The following is a 21,212-nucleotide window of genomic DNA, read 5'->3' as shown; positions in this document are numbered from 1 at the left end:
TGGATCAGTTCTCTGTGGGCCATGGTGAGACGCCCATTAGGCCTCTCAGGGGAGATGTCAGGTGGGCAGTTTGATATGAGACTGAACAGACTGAACACCAGAGGTGTCAGGCCTGGAGCAATACACCTGGGACTGGCTGTGGATAGGTTACTGAAAGTTATGAGAGGGGCCGGGTGCGGTGATTCATGCCTGTAATCCCAGCAATTTGGGAGGCCGAGGGGGGCAGATCACTTGAGGTCAGGAGTTACAGACCAGCCTGGCCAACTTGGTGAAACCCCGTCTCTACTACGTACAAAAATTAGCCGGGCGTGGTAGTGCATGCCTATAATTCCAGCTACTCGGAAAGCTGAGACAGGAAAATCACTTGAACCTAGGAGGTGGAGATTGCAGGGAGCCAGATCGCCCCACTGCACTCCAGCCTGGGCAACAGAGAGAGACTTCGTCAGAAAACAAAAGAAGAGAAGAGAAGAGAAAAAGGTAGGAGAGGGTGTGATCGCCAAGGGAGCAAGTGTAGACAGGGGAGAAAAGAAGTCCAAGGACTCCACTTATCTGGACTCCAAAGGGCCTCTCAGACCGTGTACCCACCAGCCCTTGATATATCTACTATTTCTCTTCTCCCAGTGCACAGTTGCTCCTTGGAAATGCTGCCGGCCCCTTGGGGAAAATTAGGAGACTACTACTGCAAATCTTTGTGGTCTCGAGGGGACCCAGCCTCCCTTTCAGTCAGTGACCTCCGGGTCTGAGGCCTAGCTTAGGCCTGGAAACTGGGTGAGGGGTTGGGATTTTCCATCAGCAGCTGCCATTACTGTCCTGTTTGCTTGTTTTTTCTTTTTGATCTTTCTTTGCTTAGAGCAGTCAAGCACTGTCAGGGCTGCTGTGGCCCCTGGGAATACCGTGGTCCATTAGCCTTCACCAGAGACTCCTATGCATCTAGGCTCCCTGACAGCCACTCTGGCCTTGCTCCTGTTCTGACTGTCACATCAACCGAACCTCTGCTCTCTGGAATCCTATCTCCTGCTGACCCTTCCAAGGCCAGCTCCAGTCCTATTTGCTCTCTTATACCCTGGCCTCAGAGGACGGCCATGCCGATTGCCCAGTGATGCATAGACCCCTCACTAGTGAAAGCAGTATCTGGTGAACCCTCCAGAAATACGGTCAACTGGCTTCTCAGATCTTGCATAATAAATCTGTGCCAGCACATCCCCCTCCCGGAGGCCTCTGTCTCCTTCTCAATGCCCTTCCACGATCGTTCTGTTATCTGCCTCTCATGTACTGCTTCCACGCTTCATGGAGCCATCTCGGTCGGATATCAGGACTGGTCACAATATCACATTCTTTTTTTTTTGAGACGGAATCTTGCTCTGTTATCAGGCTGGAGTACAGTGGTGCGATCTCAGCTCACTGCAACCTCTGCCTCCTGGGTTCAACAATTCTCCTGCATCAGCCTCCTGAGTAGCTGGGATTACAGGTGTGCGCCACCATGCCCAGCTAAATTTCTTATTTTTAGTAGACAGGGAGCTTCACCATATTGGCCAGGATGGTCTCGATCTCTTGACCTTGTGATCTGCCCACCTCGTCATCTCAAAGTGCTGGGATTACAGGCATAATCCCATAATTACTGTGCCCAGCCTTTTTTTTTTTTTTTTTTTTTTGAGACGGAGTCTTGCTTTGTCGCCCAGGCTGAGGTGCAGTGGCCGGATCTCAGCTCACTGCAAGCTCCGCCTCCCGGGTTTACGCCTTTCTCCTGCCTCAGCCTCCCAAGTAGCCGGGACTACAGGCGCCCGCCACCTCGCCCGGCTAGTTTTTTGTATTTTTTAGTAGAGATGGGGTTTCACCGTGTTAGCCAGGATGGTCTTGATCTCCTGACCTCGTGATCCACCCATCTCGGCCTCCCAAAGTGCTGGGATTACAGGCTTGAGCCACCGCGCCCGGCCTTTTTTTTTTTTTTGAGATGGAGTCTCACTCTGACACCCAGGCTGGAGTGCAGTGCAGCCATCTCAGCTCACTGCAACCTCCACCTCCCGGGTTCAAGCAATTCTCCTGCCTCAGCCTCCCAAGTAGCTGGGATTACAGGCATGCGCCACCATGCCCAGCTGATTTTTTGTATTTTTTAGTAGAGACGGGGTTTCACTGTGTTGGCCAGGCTGGTCTCAGTCTCCTGACCTCAGATGATTCACCCACCTCAGCCTCCCAAAGTGCTGAGATTACAGCCATGAGCCACTGCACCCAGCCTAGAATTCAAGACTCTTGAACCCATCTACCCTGACGTCGCTGCCCTAGGTGGCAGTGTTCCGCTCCTTCCCTTCTATGCTCCTCAACTGTAGCACAGGACTGGCAGAGCCATTCATCTGCCCTGATTCAAACGCTGCAGTTCTCATCAGGTCCTAGGCCTTTGTCAGCACAGTGTGACCTGTCTTTAAACACATCTCTGGAAGCCCCTCCTGATTTTCACCGTGGGCCATAAGTTGATCAATGGCTATTCTGAGGCCTGTTGTTTTTTTCCTTCAGCACACTGATGGCCACTCAATCAATTCACTCCACTGTCTTTATAATTACCACTGCCCATGTATTTCGTGGGTTAGGAATTTGGGCCATGCTCTGCTAGGAGATTCCGTTGCTCCCTGTGGCACTGACTGAGGCCATTTGATGGTATTCAACTGGCATATGGGCTGCACTCAAGGTTCCAAGTCACTTCACTCACACATCCGGCATCTCAGCAGGGATGGCTGGTGATAGAGTTTGAATATTTGTCTCTGCCCAAATCGCATATTAAATTGTAATCCCCAATGCTAGAGGCGGGGCCTGGTGGGAGGTGTTTGGATCATTGGAGCTTCATGGCTTGGTGCCGTCTTTGCGATTGCGAGTTCTTACGAGATCTGCTCGTTTAAAAATGGGTGGCTGCTTCACCCCCCGCTTTGTTGCTGTGGCTTTCACCATCTGAAGTTGTTGTAACGGAGCGAGTTATGGAGAAACGCCACACTTTGAGACGAATTCAGGAGTCCTTTATTAGCCGGCGACTGGGAGACAGCTAGTGCTCAAAATTCTCTCAGCCCCAAAGAAGGGGCTAGATTTTCTTTTATTCTTTGGTTTAGAAAGGGGAGGGGGCAGCCTAGCTGTAGCAATCTTATGGAAGTAAAACAGGCAATAAAAGTTTAAAGACAAATGGTTACAGGAAAGGAAACAGTTCTAGGTGCAGGGGCTTTAAATCCATCACAAGGTGATAGACGCTGGGCTTTGGGCGCTACCAACCGGACCAAATGCGGGGGTTTGGTACCATCAACCGGGCGAATTCTTGGGAACTATGGACACAGCTTGCCACAGCATCTTATCAGTTAACTGCATTCTTTGACGTGCTGGGAGTCAGCTGGCACTAGTTAAGTCCTTGAGGAAGGGGGTGGGTAAGGAGCCCTTAATATCTTGCAAATGAAGGAGCCAAATGGAATCTGTCTGGCTTTCTCAGCTAAGAGAGAGTCAATCAAGTTCATACAAGTTAGGGTATCACATTCCCCACTTGTGTTTTTGGAGAATCAAATCATTGATTCCTCGGTTATAACAAGGGGGTTATATTGGGCTTTAAGATACATAAGCTTAACAGAAGCTATGTGTTGCTTTACAAAGTTAAGAAACCAATTTAATATACAGGGCCCGAAGACTCAACCTAACCGTAGGAGGAGGAGAGCTCCAGTTAACTTAGTGATGAGAGTAGTTAGCCATGGATTCCAGTTAAACGCATTTTGGTACCAGGGGGTGTTACTTTCTTGTTCTCTCTGGCGTCTATCTAGATTTTCTCAAACGTTTGGAGGAGTATCTTTTATGACCTTAGATTGGCACAGAAACAACAACGCTTTCTTAGAGCCGCGCATAAATCTCCTTGGGAGAGGAATAGCAGATCTAAACCTCAGCGGTTTTGAAGAACTACTGCAGCCAGAGACTCCACCTGGGTATGCAGTATATTTATGGCTGACTGGAGGTCGCTGCCTTCTAAGTAGTGTTTGCAAATGCACGTTCTGTAGTGAAAGAAGTGAAGAGGAAAGAGCAGGGTGGAGCAGAGGGCATACTAGGCGGAAAGAAACAATAGAGGTAAATAAAAAGAATTAATCTGATGGCTTCACTCGACTTAGGCGCGGTTTCAAGGGGCCTGGCCCAGGCTTAGGGACCTATGTTTCTTGTTGGGCTCTGTTGACCTTTTTGATGCGAGTGATGAATCTAAGCTGGAATGCCATCCACTTTCAGAGCCGTCAGTGTGGTGAGGATGACAGTATGAAGCCCTTTCCAGGCAGGAGTGAGTCCTTCTTTTTGGAACTTTTTAACATACACCAGGTCACCTGGCTGGAAAGTGTGGCAGGGCCCCGTCTGGTCAGGAACTGGATGGGGATGAGCTCCCTGGACAAGCGGCTGGATGATGTCTTGTACCTGTTGGGAGACTGCAGGTACTGTAATAAATTAGCTTGTGAGATTTCTGGTAAATGGGTATCCTTTAGCTTAGGCACGATAGGCGGAACCCTCCTATACATGATTTCAAAAGGTGAAAACCTAGCCCTGTAAGGAGTACATCTTACTCTAAGAAGGGCTAAAGGAAGGAGCTTTACCTAATTTTCCCCGGTCTCTAGGATTAACTTTGTAAGGGTACCTTTTAGGGTGCGGTTCATGCGTTCTACCTGTCTAGAGCTCTGAGGTCGATAGGCACAATGGAGTTTTCATTGAATTTTAATGCCTTACCGACTGACTGAGCTATAGGCAAGGTGAAGGCCGGTCCATTATCAGACCCTATGGCAGCAGGCAGCCCATGCCGAGGGATGATTTCATTGGGTAAAAGCCTAACTACCGTGATAGCAGTCTGGTTTTTGGTGGCGAATGCCTCAGTCTATGAGGAAAAGGTGTTTACTAGTACCAGGAGGTATTTCTAGGCTGCCCGGTGCAGTTTTATCTCTGTAAAGTCAATTTCCCACCTTTCTCCTGGTGAGTCTCCCCGGAGGCAGTGGCCTGGGCTGGGTTTAGGACCTTGCTTGGCGTTTACATGTGCACAAGCTGTACACTGGAGAGCTGCTTGGTTAAGTCCTGAAGGTGGGGGATCTCGAAATGACTCCTTAGAAGCTGGGCCAGTTTTATTCCTCCTAAACGGGTGGTAGAATGCAGACGACTGATTAAAGTTTCCTGGAGAGCTCAGGGTATGACGATTCTGAAATCAGGAAGAATCCACCAACCTTCCTGATTTTTACTGGCCTGAAGATCCAAAGCCTGTTTTTCCTCCTCTGGGTCATATTCTGGGTGATCCGGCAAGTCAGGTTGCAGAAAGGACACTGCAGGCGGCAGGGTCAGAGGCGCGACTGGGAGTCCAGCTGCCTCCCGGGCTGCAGAGTCGGCTCTTTGGTTACCACGGGCAACGGCCATGTCTTCTTTTTGATGTCCTTTGCAGTGAATTACAGCCACCTGTTGAGGGAGCCAAACAGCTTCAAGCAGGGCCAAAATTTCTTCTTTGTTCTTGATAGCCTTTCCTGCTGAGGTGAGTAGCCACACTCTTGGTAGACGGCTCCGTGTACAGGCACAGTAGCGAAAGCATAGCTGCCGTCAGTGTAAATGTTAATACGCTTGTCCTTACCCCATCGGAGGGCCTGAGTGAGGGCAATCAACTCAACCCTCTGTGCTGAGGCACCTGCTGGCAGTGCTTGGGCCTACGGTATATCCGTGTCCGTAGTGACGGCTGCACCAGCCCTTCAAACTCCCTGCTCGAGGAAGCTGCTAGCATCTGTAAACACGGTGGCGTCTGCCTCCTTGAAAGGCACATCTTGGAGATCAGGTCGGCCAGTTTCCGTAGTCTCTAACAGTTCTTGGCAGTCATGGACAGGTGTGGTAAGGTCTGGATCAGGGAGCAAGGTAGCTGGATTTAAACACCTTGCGGGAGAGGAAGTTAAATGAGGCTGATCTAACAGTAAACACTGATACTGCAAGATGCGAGCATTAGACATCTATTTGCCAGAAGCACTTCCTAGCAAAGTTTTTACGGCATGAGGAGTCATAAGGGTTAAATTTTGGCCAAGAGTCAGTTTATCAGCCTTCTGGATCAGGCTTGCTGTTGCAGCTAGGGCTGGTAGACAACTTGGCTACCTGGACGCCACAGGGTCTAGGCTCTTAGACAAGTAGACTCCTGGACATCACCATGGCCCTCTACTGTGGTGGTCACCATGGGCTTCCAGGGGCCAAGTGAGAGGGAGCCCTTGCCCTGTCAATCATCAGATTCCTCTTCTGTGGGGAGGGTGAGGACCTTTTCCTGTTCTGGTTCTTCCTCTGGCTTTAATGGGCATTCCTTCTTCTAGTGTCCTGTTTGCAATAAGCGCATTGGATTTTTGTACGGCTTGTACGCCCACTTTTCTGGCCTATCTGGCGTGGATCCGGGGTCCCCTGGCTAGTGCTCTGTGATGGGGGCCCTTCCTTTTTGGCTCCTTGGAAGGCCGCCACTAACATTTTCGCTTGTCTTTCTGATGCTTTGTCAGCAGCCTTTTCAGCTGCCCCAGCTGCCTGTTTTTGCTTTTTAGACTCTCGATTGTCCACAACTTTCTGGGCTATTTCTAAAAGTTGACTGATGTTCATTCCAGCAAATCCCTGTAGCTTTTGTAATTTTCTTTTAACATCAGGGGCTGTCTGAGCCACATATGCCAAATTAAGAGCACGGCTATTTTCAGGCACCGCGGGGTCAAAAGCGGTGTTAGTTCGATAGGCCTCCTGGAGGCATTCTAAAAACGCTCCTGGTGACTTATCAGGCCCCTCAGTTGTCTTAGACAAATTTATGGGTTTTCGAGCGGCTCCCTTGATACCCACAAAGAGATACCAGTGAAAATCATCCAAAGCTCTCTTTCACTGGAGGAGTTTGGGTCCCTATTAGGCCAGGTAGAGGGAAAAACCTCCTCGAGGAGGGCTCTTGCTTCCTCTTCTGGCCTATCGGCTGGTGTGAGGAAATGCTTTCTGGCCTTTCTTCGGATATGTTCTCTCTCTTCAGAGGTGAAAAGGATTAAAAGGAGCTGTTGACAGTCATCCCAGGTGGGCCGATGGGTCTGAAACGTGGACTCCATGAGTGACGTCAAGACTTGGGCTTTTCAGAAAAGGGGGGATTATCAGCCTTCCAGTTGTACAGGTCAGAAGCAGAGAAGGGGACATAAACCAAGAATGGAGCTGAGCGCTCATCACCCGGAGGGTCTTGTGCTTCTCTCAGCGGGAGGAGGGGGGCTACCCGCTCCTGCCGAGGCCATAATCAGGAGGCTATAGGTGGAGAGCCCACAGGGGATGTAGTCGAGGAGACTAGGGAAGATTTTGGGGGAGCAAGAGAGTTATAAGGAGGCAGAAATGAGTGAGAAAAACTTTCTTCTTCTTCTTCAGGAGGCAGTACTGGAGGAACTGAGGGGCTGAGGGTCGGGACGACAGTGAGGCCTGGCTCAGAAGGGCCTTGGAGGTAGGATTATGAAGAGCACATGAGCGGAGCCAAAGGGGAGGTCTCCGGGCCAAGCTCAGCCATTCATCAATGTAGGGAAACTGATGGGGTGACTGGAAGTTCCAGCAACGATCTGCCACACAGCCTGAACAGCTGTGAGATTTAGTGACCCTTCTGGGGGCCACGAGGTTCCAAACTGTAGCCATTCTACTTCGCAGAGTATCTGGATTTTGCCTTTTTTGAGGCAGATTCCATAATCCTCTGAGAAGCCCAGAGAGAAATTTTGTGACATACATTGCAGAGGGCTCCAATCTTTACAAGGCCGGGAAGAGTTTCCCATTCTGGAGGCAATTTAACAGGGTTTGAGAACTATTAAACCCAGCATGGACAGAAATATTCATGGCCTGGGGGGCTGCAGTATCAGAAGAACAGAAGTGTTATAGCTAGAAGAAGTAGGAAAACAGCTATAGCCAACACTTCTTGCCACATAAGGTCTGGTTTTTTTTTTTTTTTTAGCTTTAAGATCTAGGGGGAGGACAAGGGGCAGGTCCAAGGCCAGTGGGACTTATGTGATCCCCTTTCTCCATAACTCGTGTGTAACAATCTCGCTGGGGCTCCAAATGTTGTAACCAAGCGAGTTATGGGGAAACTCTGTTAACCTCTGTTTATTCCCATTGAACCTGGGCTTCGCACAGAGGATGGACATGAGCTTGAATTACTTGCTCTGAACTTCTTGCTAAGCCAGCAGGGTCATTCGGATCCCTGATCTGCAACCCAGCTGGATCAGGAGTCAATGCCCGGCCTAGTGTACTGGGCAGGTGACAACAGTGACAGACAATTGGGCCAATTCGGCCCATTTGGCAGGAAGCTAGACTGAGTCAGTGACAAGCCTGAATTAAAGAAACTGTAATAAAATATAACTTTAAAATCTTTTTACGATGTTCTTTTAAACTACTGCATACTATAAAGAAAAGTTTTTCTTAAGATAAATTTGGGGCCAGGCGTGATGACTCACACCTGTAATCCCAGCATTTTGGGAGGTCAAAGAGGGAGGTCAAAGGTGGGTGGATTGGCCGGGCGCGGTGGCTCAAGCCTGTAATCCCAGCACTTTGGGAGGCCGAGATGGGTGGATCACGAGGTCAGGAGATCGAGACCATCCTGGTTAACACGGTGAAACCCCATCTCTACTAAAAATACAAAAAAAAAAATTAGCCGGGCGTGGTGGCAGGCGCCTGTAGTCCCAGCTACTCGGGAGGCTGAGGCAGGAGAATGGTGTGAACCCAGGAGGCGGAGCTTGCAGTGAGCCGAGATAGTGCCACTGCACTCCAGCCTGGGCGACAGAGCAAGACTCCGCCTCAAAAAAAAAAAAAAAAAAAAAAGGTGGGTGGATTGATTGAGCCCAGGAGTTCGAGACCACCTGGGCAACATAGTGAGACTATGTCTCTATGTAAAAACATTTTATTAATTTAAAAAATTGAAAAATTAGCCTAGTGTGGTGGCAGTGCCTGTAGAATCAGCTACTCAGGAGGCTGAGGCAGGAGGATCACTTGAGCTCAAGAGGTAGAGGCAGCAGTGAGCTGTGATCACACCATTGCACTTCAGCCTAGGCAACAAACCAAGACCCTGTCTTAAAAAAAAGAAAAAAAAAAAAAGTGGCCGGGCGCAGTGGCTCACACCTGTAATCCTAGCACTTTGGAAGGCAAAGGCAAGCAGATCACTTGAGGTCAGGAGTCTGAAATCACTCTGGTCAACATGGTGAAATCCTGTCTCTACTAAAAATACAGAAATTAGCCGGGCGTGGTGGTGGGCACCTGTAATCCCAGCTACTCGGGAGGCTGAGGCAGGAGAATAGCTTGAACCCGGGAGGCGGAGGTTGCAGTGAGTCAAGATCATGCCACTGCCCTCCAGCCTGGGAGAGAGAGCGAGACTCTATCCCAAAGTAAAGAAAGAAAGAAAGAAAATTATTACCTTTGAGGCTGGGTACAGTGGCTCATTTCTATAATCCCAGCCCTTTCAGAGGCTAAGGCAGGCGGATCACTTGAGGTCAGGAGTTTGAGACCAGCCTGGCCAACATGGTGAAATCCTGTCTCTACTAAAAATACAGAAAAATTAGGCAACGCTCACGCCTGTAATCCCAGAACTTTGGGAGGCTGAGGTGGGTGGATCACTTGAGGTCAGGAGTTTGAGACCTGCCTGGCCAACATGGTAAAACCCTGTCTCTACTAAAAATACAAAAATTAGCCGGGCACGATGGCAGGCACCTGTAATCCCAGCTACTCGGGAAGCTGAGGCAGGAGAGTCTCTTGAACCCAGGAGGCAGAGGTTGAGGTGATCTGAGATCGCGCCGTTGCACTCTAGTCTGGGCAACAAGAGCAAAACTCCGACTCAAAAAAAAAAAAAAAAAAAGACAGATAGGCCAGCATGGTGGTGTGAAGAAAGATGGAAAGATGAAAGCTACTGAGAATGGGAACTGAGAACTCCTAACGCTGCCACAGTGTGATTAGCGCCATCCACAGGCATTATCCTGAATAGGTATCTACCTGTTCTTTCTTTCTTTTTTAGAGATAGGGCCTTGTTTTGTCACTCAGATGAGTACAGTTGTGCAATCATGGCTCACTATAGACTTAAAATCCTGGGCTCAAGCGATCTTCCGCCTCAGTCTCCCAAAGCGCTAGAGGACGGCTGTGAACCACTGCGCCTGGCCAGCTCCGCTATTAAAGAGAATTGTCACATATTGACAGTGGTTCATCTTTCCTATATGTTTTTGTTTGTTTGTTTGTTTTCTTTCTTGCTTATTTTTTTGAGACAGAGTCTCACTCTGTCGCCCAGGCAGGAGTACAGTGGCGTGATCTCGGCTCACTGCCACCTCCACTTCCCAGGTTCAAGCGATGTTCCTGCCTCAGCCTCGCGAGTAGTTGGAATTACAGGCGCCCATCACCATGCCCAGCTAATTTTTGTATTTTTAGTAGAGATGGGGTTTCACCACATTGACCAAGTTGGTCTCAAACTCCTGACCTCAAGTGATCCACCTGCCTCAGCCTCCCAAAGTGCTGGGATTACAGGCGTGAGCCACCGCACTCAGCTTTCCTATCTTTTATTTACCCATTAACATCGTTTGTAATATCCCATTTGTAGCTGAGGCAGAGTTTTCTAGGAGCAAAGGAGAGAGGAAAAAGCCCGTCCTGCTATCTATGTACGTGCCTCTACTGACACCTAGGCTTGTTGTGAAACAAGCACCCCGGGTCCAACCTTGTAAAGTCAGCACTTGCACTGGCTGCCTAAGGGAGGCACATGAGGAGCCGTCTTTTTTTTTTTTATTTTTTATTTTTGAGGTGGAGTCTCGCTTTATAGCCCAGGCTGGAGTGCAGTGGTGTGATCTTGGCTGACTGCAAACTCCGCCTCCTGGGTTCACGCCATTCTCCTGCCTCAGCCTCCCCAGTAGCTGGGACTACTGGTGCCCAACACTACAGCTGACTAATTTTTTGTATTTTTAGTAGAGATGGGGTTTCACCATGTTAGCCAGGATGGTCTGGATCTCCTGACCTCGTGATCTGCCCGCCTCGGCCTCCCAAAGTGTTGGGATTACAAGCATAAGTCACCGTGCCTGGCCAAGGAACTGTCTTTAATAGGAAAAGGAGGTATGCCAACCACTGAGCAAGCCTTAAATAAAAGTTCACTCCCCATTGTTTCTGGTCTGCATCTGAGTTTGTAGGTGTCTTTTAGGAGAAGAACATACTAGCAGGCTCCACTGTGCCCTTTCAAAAGCTGTAAAGTGGGAAAGGAATTAATTATGTTGAAAGCAGAGTCACAAACCCTCCACGGGGACAGCAGTAGGGGAGCAGGATGATCTATTTAAGTTCAAACAGATGTCTTCAGCCTTCCTGACACCTGTGGTCCCAGTTACTTGGGAGGCTGAGGCAGGAGAATCGCTTGAACCCAAGAGGCAGAAGTTGCAGTCAGCTGAGATCCTGTCACTGCATTCCAGACTGGCAACAGAGCGAGACTTGGTCTCAAGGAAAAAAAAAAAGACAATGTTTTTGAAGTGGTCGCATCACCTGTGATCAGGAGTTCAAGACGAGCCTGGCCAACATGGCGAAACCCCATCTCTACTAACATACAAAAATTAGCCAGGCATGATGGTGGGTGCCTGTAATTCCAGCTACTCAGGAGGCTCAGATAGGAGAATCCCTTGAACCTGGGAGACAATGGTTGCAGTGAACGGAGATCGCGCTACTGCACTCCAGCCTGAGCAGATGAGAGAGGAAATGTCTTAGTCTGGCTGGGTGCCCTGGCTAACACCTGTAATCCCAGCACTCTGGGAGGCCAAGCTGCGTGGATCACTTGAGGTCAGGAGTTCAAGACCAGCCTGGCCAACATGGTGAAACCCCATCTTTACTAAAAGTACAACAATTAATCGGGCGTGGTGGGTGGTGTCTGTTATCCCAGCTACTCAGGAGACCTAGGCAGGAGAATCGCTTGAACCCAGGAGGCAGAGGCTACAGTGAGCCAAGATCATGAGCCATTGCACTCCAGCCTGGGCAACAAAGCAAGATGCCATCTCAAAAAAAAAAAAAAAAAAAAAAAAAAAAGAATTGCACTAGCCCCTGAGAATCACCAAAGGTAGCAGAGGAGGGCCAATTCAAAGCCACAGACTACAGAAGCCTTAGATGAAGTTCAAAGCCACACAGTTGTAAGGAATGCTAGGAGTCGGTAATACAGCAAGTGAGTATCTTTGGGTAGACATGCGCAGCTACAGTTGGTGGAATAAATTTTCTTCTAAGAGTGAAACTCTACAGTGAACACCAGCTACAGTGCATTGAAGCAGACATTATGCAAACACTTCAAGAGAAAGGGCACTTGGTCTCAGCCCAGCAAAGCCCGTGGGCCCTCGGTGTGATAGTCTCAATGTAGCTGTAGGAAGAGTAGGTCAGTGGCTGGTCAGCATTAGATAAAACAGTCAACAAAGCCAGCTCTGGCTGTGCCCATAGCTCATGGCAAGTCACTTCCTCCAGCTGCTCGGGCCAACATCCGTGGGTCATCCCTGACTCCTCCTACTCTCACAACACCCAGCAGCAAATCCTGTTGGCTCCACTTCAAAATGGATTCTGGGCCCGGCGCTGTGGTTCACCCTTGTAATCCCAGTACTCTGAGGGGCTGAGGAGGCTGGATCACTTCAGATCAAGAGTTTGAAACCAGTCTGGCCAACATGATGAAAGCCCGTCTCTACTAAAAATGCAAAAAAAATTAGCCAGGCTTGGTGGCAGGCACCTGTAATCCCAGCTGCTGGGGAGGCTGAAGCAGGAGAATGGCTCGAATCCGGGAGGTGGAGGTTGCAGTGAACCAAGGTCACACCACTGCACTCCAGTCTTGGCAACAGAGGAAGACTCTTTCTCAAAAAACAAAAAGAGATCCTGAACCTGGCCACCCTTGGCACCTCCACTCCTGCTACACTGATCAAAGTGACACCCCCAGCCAGGCCTCCCTGCTTTGACTCCCCTCAACCCACTTTCCTCCTGACAGCCAGGGGGATCCAGTTAGAACAATGTTCACACCATTTTTCTGCTCAAACCCAGCCAATGGCTTCCACCTCACACAGGGTGAAGGTGATGGCCTGATGGCCTCCAAGTCTCTTTGTGGCCTGTGCCTGATTTGGCATGGCGACCCTGACCCATCTCCCGGACCTCCCATGGCTGGCTCTGCCCCAGAACCCTGGTGGCCACGTGTGTTTTGGGCACACCAGGCACCTTCCCCTGGGGTTTCAGCACTTGCTACTCTCTTGGTCTGGAACGTCCTGCCCGAAGATTTTTCTTTCTTTTTCTTTTTTTGAGACACAGACTTGCTCTCTCACCCAGGCTGGAGTGCAGTGGTACAATCTCGGCTCACTGCCACCTCAGCCTCTGAGTAGCTGGGATTATAGGCATGCACCACCACACCCAGCTAAATTTTATATTTTTAGTAGAGACGAGGTTTCACTATGTTGTCCAGCCTGGTCTCAAATGCCTGACCTCAGATGATCCACCTGCCTCGGCCTCCCAAAGTGCTGGGATTACAGGCGTGAGCCACCATGCCCAGCCCTTTGTGTGTGTGTGTGGGGGGGGTGTGCAGTAGGGGGGATGGGACCTTGCTCTGTCAAACAACTGGTGCAGTGGTGTGATCATAGCTCACCACAGCCTCGAACTTCTGGGTACATGTAATCTTCCTGACTCAGCCCCCTGAATACAGTATGCTAGGACTACAAGCACACATCAGCATGCCCGGCTCATTGTTAAATTTTTTGTAGAGATGTGGTCTCACTGTGTTGCCTAGACTGGTCTCAAACTCTTGGCCTCAAGCAACCGTCCTGTTTAGGCCTCCCCAACCGCTGAGATTATAGGCATGAGCCAGCATGCCCAGCCACTCTTGTCTTTTCTCAAATATGAATGTCATCCAGTTGGTGAGACCTTCCCTGACCTCCACTATCTAACAACTACAGTTCCTCACCCAGCATCCTGTTAGCCACTTTGTCTCCCACTTTTCTCTGTAACAGCACCAAGTAACACATTCAGGAGTTCCCTTGTCTTTTCTAGTGGTCTGTGTCCCATCACTGCAACGTAGGCTCCATGACGGCAGGGGCTTGTCTGTTTTGTTCACTGGGAGCCTGGTAAGATGTATTGGGTGAATGAGGCTGGGCACAGTGGCTCATGCCTGTAATCCCAGCACTTTGGGAGACCCAGTCAGGAGGATCACGAGGTCAGGAGTCGAGACCATCCTGGCTAACGTGGTGAAACCCCGTCTCCACTACAAAATACAAAAACTTAGCTGGGCGTGGTGGTGGGCGCCTGTAGTCCCAGCTACTTGGGAGGCTGAGATAGGATAATGACATGAACCCAGGCAGGAGCTCTCAGTGAGCCAAGTTCACACCACCACACTCCAGCCTGGGCGACAGAGCGAGACTCTGTCTCAAAAAAAAAAAAAAAAAAAAAAAGAGGTGTTGGGTGAATGAATGTGACCGCTGCCGGGTTCTGTTGGAGGGTGCTTTTTTTTTTTTTTTGGAGATGCAGTCTCTCTCTGTTGCCCAGGCTGGAGGGTGGGTGCATTCTGAGGGTGTCTTATCAGGGCCATGCCTGCAGGATGCAAGGGACAGCCAACAGCAGGAGGGCAATGCAGGCTCCCCATGCCCCCTCAGGAGGGCTCGAAGCAGGGATGTCCTTGAGTTGACTGGACATGGGTTACAGGGAACTCCTGGGAAGGGCAGCTCTCACCAGCCAAGGGACATTCTCAGAGGGGCTGATGGCTGCTGCCATTCCCACCAGCTGGGGAATGAGACCCTCACCCTGAAGGGAGAGATTGGGTCCGGAATTGGTGGGTTCTTGGTCTCGCTGACTTCAAGAATGAAGCTGCGGACCCTCGTGGTGAGTGTTACAGTTCTTAAAGATGGTGTGTCCAGAGTTTGTTCCTTGTGATGTTTGGACGTGTTCAGAGTTTCTTCCTTCTGGTGGGTTTGTGGTCTCGCTGGTTTCAGGAGTGAAGCTGCAGACCTTCGCAGTGAGTGTTACGGCTCATAAAGACAATGCGTCTGCAGTTGTTCATTCCTTCTGGTTGGGTTCGTGGTCTCACTGGCCTCAGGAGTGAAACTGTGGACCTTCGCAGTGAGTGAGACAGCTCATAAAGGCGGTGCGGACCCAAAGAGTGAGCAGCAGCAAGATTTATTGCGAAGAAAGAGCAAACCTTCCACAGTACGGAAGGGAACCTGAGCCAGTTGCCGCTGCTAGCTCCAGCAGCCTGCTTATATTCCCTTATCTGACGTCACCCACATCCTGCTGATTGGTCCATTTTACAGAGAGCCAATTGGTCTGTTTTACAGAGAGCTGATTGGTCCATTTTGACAGGGTGCTGATTGGTGCATTTACAATCCCTGAGTTAGACACAGGGTGCTGATTGATGGGTTTACAATCCTTGAGTTAGACACAAAGTGCTGATTGGTGCATTTACAATCCTCCAGCTAGACATAAAAGTTCTCCAAGTCCCCACCAGATTAGCTAGATACAGAGGGCTGATTGGTGCATCCACAAACCCCAAGCTAGACACAGAGTGCTGATTAGTGCATATATAATCCTCCCGCTAGACAAAAAAGTTCTCCAAGTCCCCACCCAACTCAGAAGCCCAGCTGGCTTCGTCTAGTGGATGCCGTGCCAGGGTGGCAGGTGGAGCTGCCCATCAGTCCTGCGCTGTGCCCCCACACCCCTCAGCCCTTGGGCGATGGATGGGACTGGGTGCCACAGAGCAGCAGGCAGCACCCATCGGGGAGGCTCCCGCATGGTAGGCTGCAGATCCCGAGCTCTTCCTTATGGGGAGGTGACTGAGGCCTGGCGAGAATTCGAGCACGGCATAAGCGGGCCAGCAGTGCTTGGGGACCGGGCACACCCTCTGCAGCTGCTGGCCTGGGTGCTAAGCCCCTCACTGCCCAGGGCCGGCGGTGCCGGCTGGCCACTCCAAGTGCGGGGCCTGCCGAGCCTGTGCCCACCCGGAACTCGCACTGGCCCGTGAGCACCATGCGTAGCCCTGGTTCCCGCTCATGCCTCTCCCTCCACACCTTCCCGCAAGCAGAGGGAGCCAGCTCTGGCCTCAGCCAACCCAGAGAGGGGCTCCCACGGTGCATTGGCAGGCTGAAGAGCTCCTCAAGCACCGCCAGCGTGGATGCCAAAGTTGAGGAGGCGCCGAGAGTGAGTGAGGGCTGCTAGCACATTGTCACCTCTCAATCCCCCCTCTAAACAGGACTGCTGTTGGGAATTTGGCTGACGACCGCTCTAGCTGCTTCCTGCTGGATGGGGTGATGAAGGGGCCCTGCAGTTGTTGTGTCCTCCAGAAGGGAGCTCTCTAGACCAGTGAAAGTGCCAGCAGGTCAGTCCAGGGGTCCTCGGTAGAAGCTGTTAGTTGAAATCATTTGGGGTTCCGTTTGTAAGACCATCTGTAGCTTGATGACCTTGATTCTAGAGGAAACAAATTTGACAAGAAGTTTAAAGATACAGGACCCAAAGGCGAGTAACAGCAAGATGGCTGCCACGGGACCTAGAAAGGGGAGAAGCCATGTTGCCCAACTCCAGAGGTTGGTGTAAGAGTTTGAAAGGTGTTGTCTGATTTCAAAACTCAGGAGCCCAGCTGGCTTCGTCGGGCATCATCTCCTAGTATCCCTTACTGGTTAGTGTAAAAAAACACTCTTCCCCTAAGAAGGCGCAGAGTCCTCCTTTCTCAGCAGTGAGGAGGTCCAGGCCTCAGCAGTCTTGGAGAGTCGTTGCTGCTAAAGAGTCTATTTGGGATTGTAAAGTAAGGATAAATTTCTTTATTTCTTGCAAACTGAGAAATCCTTTGAGAGTGTGTGGTAGTAGGGTAATGGAGTAGATAAACTGGCTATTCCAGTTCCTGTAGCAGTAGCCATTCGTAACCCTGTAAGTAGGGGTATTAGTTGTATGGCTCTGCACTGATGGACTTGAGCTTTGAGGGGTACTGATAAGGTTTGATTTCCTGGGGCAATGTTAATGTTGGAACTGAGAAAGACTAAGGTGCAGGTGCCTGTCCAGTTAGTGGGGAGGCAGACATATGTCGACATTCCACATAAGAATATACCTTGGCTGGGTAGATAGAAATTTACCCTGGCTTTTAAAGGAATAGGGTACATTGTTTTTTCTTTACTACTTCCATCTCTCTTTCTTTCTCTTCGACTTCTCCTTTGTCTCTCTCTTTCTCTCTGACTCCCTCTTTGTCTCTTCCTCTCTTTCCTTCGACTTTCTGTCTCTCTGTCTCTTCCTCTGTCTCCCTCACTTTGTCTCTCTGTCTCTTCCTTTCTGCTGGTCTTTCCCTGCCTCTGCCAGCCACTTATGCTGCTGTTCTCCCCTCTTCTTCCTCCTTTTGATGGCTGCAGCAGTGTAAGACTGCCACCTCTTTGGGTTTTTGCACTGTATGCAATAACTCCACGGTTTCCTTTAATGGGGGTTCCCCCAGAGGTTAGGAACTCCCTTTCTTTCCATATTGCAGCATGGACATGTAGGATTAGATAAGTATACTTGCTATCTGTATACACATTTATTATTTTTCGCTTTCCCAGTTCTAAGGCTCAGGTAAGTGCCACTAGTTCTGCTAACTGGGCACTGGTCCCTGGGGGAAGAGGCTTACTTTCAAGTACAGTTACATCACTAAATATGGCATTACCTGCCCTTTGTATCCCATTCTCCACAAGTGAACTTCCATTGGTATATAGGTTAAGGTCAGGATTAGCTAAGGGGACTTTTTTTTTTTTTTTGAGACGGAGTCTTGCTCTGTGCCCAGGCTGGGGTGCAGTGGCCAGATCTCAGCTCACTGCAAGCTCCGCCTCCCGGGTTTACGCCATTCTCCTGCCTCAGCCTCCCGAGTAGCTGGGACTACAGGCGCCTGCCACCTCGCCCGGCTAGTTTTTTGTATTTTTTAGTAGAGACGGGGTTTCACCGTGTTAGCCAGGATGGTCTCGATCTCCTGACCTCGTGATCCACCCATCTCGGCCTCCCAAAGTGCTGGGATTACAGGCTTGAGCCACCGCGCCCGGCCAAGGGGACTTCTAAGAAATCATCTCGAGTGGCATAAGTCTGGACTATAATTTGTTGGCAGTCACGCTCAATTGGTTCCCCATCCTCTGGGAGAAAAGTGGCAGGGTTGAGGGCCACGCACATACGTATTTGAAGAACCGATCCCCAAAGAGTAGTGCCTGGTATCTAAGTAGGTGGTTGTCTGATAGCCATAAACTTCCTTTGGCACCTAGTATGCCATTTGCATCATGAGTAGTCCAGACAGTGAGATCCTTTCCTTGTATTATTCTGATAGCCTCTGACACTAAGACGGCCACCGCCGCAACTACCCATAAACAGTGAGGCCAGCCTATTGCTACTACATCAGTTTCCTTACTTAGGTATGCCACTGGTTGTGGGGTTGTCCCATGAGTCTGAGTAAGGACTCCAAGAGCTATCCCTGCTCTCTCTGCGACATATAGAGAGGTTTTGTCCTGTGGGAAGGCTTAAAACTGGAGCTTGTACTAGGGTCTGCTTTAAGGTTTTAAAGGCTGTTTCTGCCTCTGGTTCCCATTCTACTAGATGAGTATCTGCCCTCTGGGTCTCCTTGATTAGAGTACACAGGGGCTTGGCTATCTCACTGCATCCAGGGATCCATAGTCAGCAAAAGCTGATAATTCCAAGGAACCCCCTGCAACTGTTCTAATGTCTTAGGGTGAGGATAAGCCAGTATAGGCTATATTTATTCCTTGCTAAGGGCCCTGGTCCCTCTGGCTAAGATTAGGCCTAGATATTTGACCTGCTGTAGGCAAAGCTGAGCCTTCGACCTAGACACCTTGTGCCCTTGATTACCTAGAAAGTTCAAGAGATTTAGAGTAGCCTGCTGGCATGAGGTTTCTGAACTAGTAGCAAAAAGTAAATCATCCACATACTGAAGGACCAGAGTGCCTGGACTTGAGAAGTGGCCTAGATCTTGGGCCAGTGCCTGACCAAACAGATGAGGGCTATCCCTAAACCCTTGGGGCAAGACCATCCACACAAGTTGGGATGTGTGGTCTGTGGGATCCTCAAAGGCAAAGAGAAACTGGGAGTCAGAGTGCAGGGGAATACAGAAGAAGGCATCCTTGAGGTCCAGAACCATGAACCATTCTGCTTCCTCTGGTATTTGAGGGAACAGGGTATAGGGATTGGGTACAACCAGATATAGAGGAATTACTGCCTTATTGATGAGTCTAAGATCTTGCAGTAGTCTCCACTGACCGTTCGGTTTTTGTACTGCTAGAATTGGGGTGTTGCAGGGACTGCTGCATTTCATTACTAAGCCTTGAACTTTTAGATGTTTAGCAATACCCTGTAATCCTTTATGAGCTTCAGGTCTTAAGGGATATTGCCTTTGATAAGGAAAAGTGGTAGGATCTTTTAGCCTGATTTGGACTGGGCAGGCATTTTTTGCACTTCCAAATTTTCCTTCTAATGTCCAGACATCAGGGTTGATTCCCTCCTCAAGTAGGGGACAACAAATGGGTAACTTGTTCCCCATATTCATGTAGATAATAGCTCCAGCCTTGGCTAATATATCCCTCCTTAATAAGGGTGCAGGACTTTCAGGCGTAACAAGAAAGGCATGTGAAAAGAGCAAAGTCTCCCAATTACAACTGAGGAGGTGGGAGAAATACCTGATTACAGGCTGTCCCAGGATTCCTCGGATGGTAACTGACCTTGAGAACAGTCATCCAGGACAGGAGATTAACACTGAGAAAGCCACGCCAGTGTCCAGGAGGAAGTCAATTTTCTGGCTCTCGATGGTTAAACGTACCCGGGGCTCCGTGAGGGAATGACATGAGCTGGCGCTTGCCCCGGGCACCCTCAGTCCTGTTGTTGGATCATCTGGTTGGGGGCTTCTGACCCAGAGAACCTTCGTCCTCTAGGGCAGTGCACCTTCCAATGATTCCCTCAGCATAGTGGACATGGAATAGGGGGCAGCTTGTTTCTCATTGGATAACCTTTTTCAAAGCGTCCTAGTAACCCACACTGATAAAAACCTCTGCCGGGTGATTGGCCTGCTCCATTTTCTGTCCTCTGTGAACCACCAAGGTTTGTTTGTCTGAGGGCCATGACTAAGGCTGCGGCCTTTCTCTGATCTGGCTTTTCCTTTTGGGCCTGTTCCTCTTGGTCCCTATTATAGAACACCGAGGTTGCCAGATTTAATAATGCCTCCCACATATTGTTCAGGGCCCAGGGCTTGTTTTGGGATCTTTCTCCTGATATCTGCAGCTGATTTTGTAATAAACTTATATTTTAGGATCAATTGACCCTCGAGTGATTCGGGTGACAGGGGAGTATATTTTCTTAAGGCCTCCCATAGCCGCTCGAGGAAGGCAGAAGGATTTTCTTCCTTTCCCTGAGTTATGGTGGACGTCACTGAATAATTCATAGGCTTTTTCCTAATTCTCCTTAGTCCTTCTAGAACACAGGTCAACAGATGTTTATGACTGCCCATGATCTGAGTCAAGGTCCCAGTGGGGATCCATACTGGGGATGGCTTGCTGACCGGTAGGGAATTTGTCCCTTTCTTCGGCTGTCATTCTGTTATTTACTTGACTAAGATACCAGGTATCTCCAAACTCTTGGGCTGCAGCTAAAGCCGCATTCTTTTCATTAAAGGCCAGGATTTGATCGAACAGTAGCATGACATCTCTCCAAGCAAGGTCGAAGGTTTGCCCTAGCCCCTGTAGGACATCTATGTACCTATCAGGATAATCTGAAAAATTCCCCAGGTCTGCCTTGAACTGCTTTAAATCAGAGAGGGAGAAGGGGACATGTACCCAGGTTGGGTCAAATTCCCCTCCCCCTACAGCTTGAAGGGGACATAACCGATAGTCTGCGGGGTTTTGTGGTCCCTTGGAGATTTCTTTGCTTATTTTCTTCTGGGCAGGGGAGATTAGAGGAGGATTGTCATTAATAGAAGGGGAGCTATAGGGAGGCTAGGATATGGGGGTAAGCTAAGAGGTCCTCCTGTGGGATGTAAATTGCAAGCTTTGCATAGTTGTGTATTCTGTTTCAATGAAAAGAAAACTTGGATATAAGGTATTTCACTCCATTTGCCTTCCCTCTTACAGAAAAGGTGAAGCTGCGGACAGTATTGTAATTTGTACTTCCCTCAGGTGGCCATTTTTCCCCATCAGAGAGAGAATATCGGCGCCAGGCCGTACTGCAGAAAAAACTGAGCCACCTCTTTTTCAGGGTTTGAGGGTCAAATTGGTCCCAATGGCTTA

The 21,212-nt window shown here is 49.6% G+C and overlaps 1 protein-coding gene across 1 annotated transcript in view; it reads left to right on the top strand.

Moving 5' to 3' along the window:
* Positions 1-134: 134 nt before the first annotated feature.
* The window catches only part of LOC103223420 (serine hydrolase like 2), a 52,011-nt gene continuing 30,933 nt past the window's right edge, over positions 135-21,212 (top strand). Inside the window, exon 1 of the mRNA XM_073006652.1 lies at positions 135-477. The gene's annotated coding sequence lies outside the window, so the exon portion shown is untranslated. The remainder of the gene's footprint in view (positions 478-21,212) is intronic.

This window comes from Chlorocebus sabaeus, chromosome 19 (assembly GCF_047675955.1).
Source record: "Chlorocebus sabaeus isolate Y175 chromosome 19, mChlSab1.0.hap1, whole genome shotgun sequence".
Classification (NCBI taxonomy): Eukaryota; Metazoa; Chordata; class Mammalia; order Primates; family Cercopithecidae; genus Chlorocebus; species Chlorocebus sabaeus.
The sequence above is the reverse complement of the archived record's forward strand: the minus strand, read 5'-3'. Positions and strand labels throughout refer to the sequence as shown.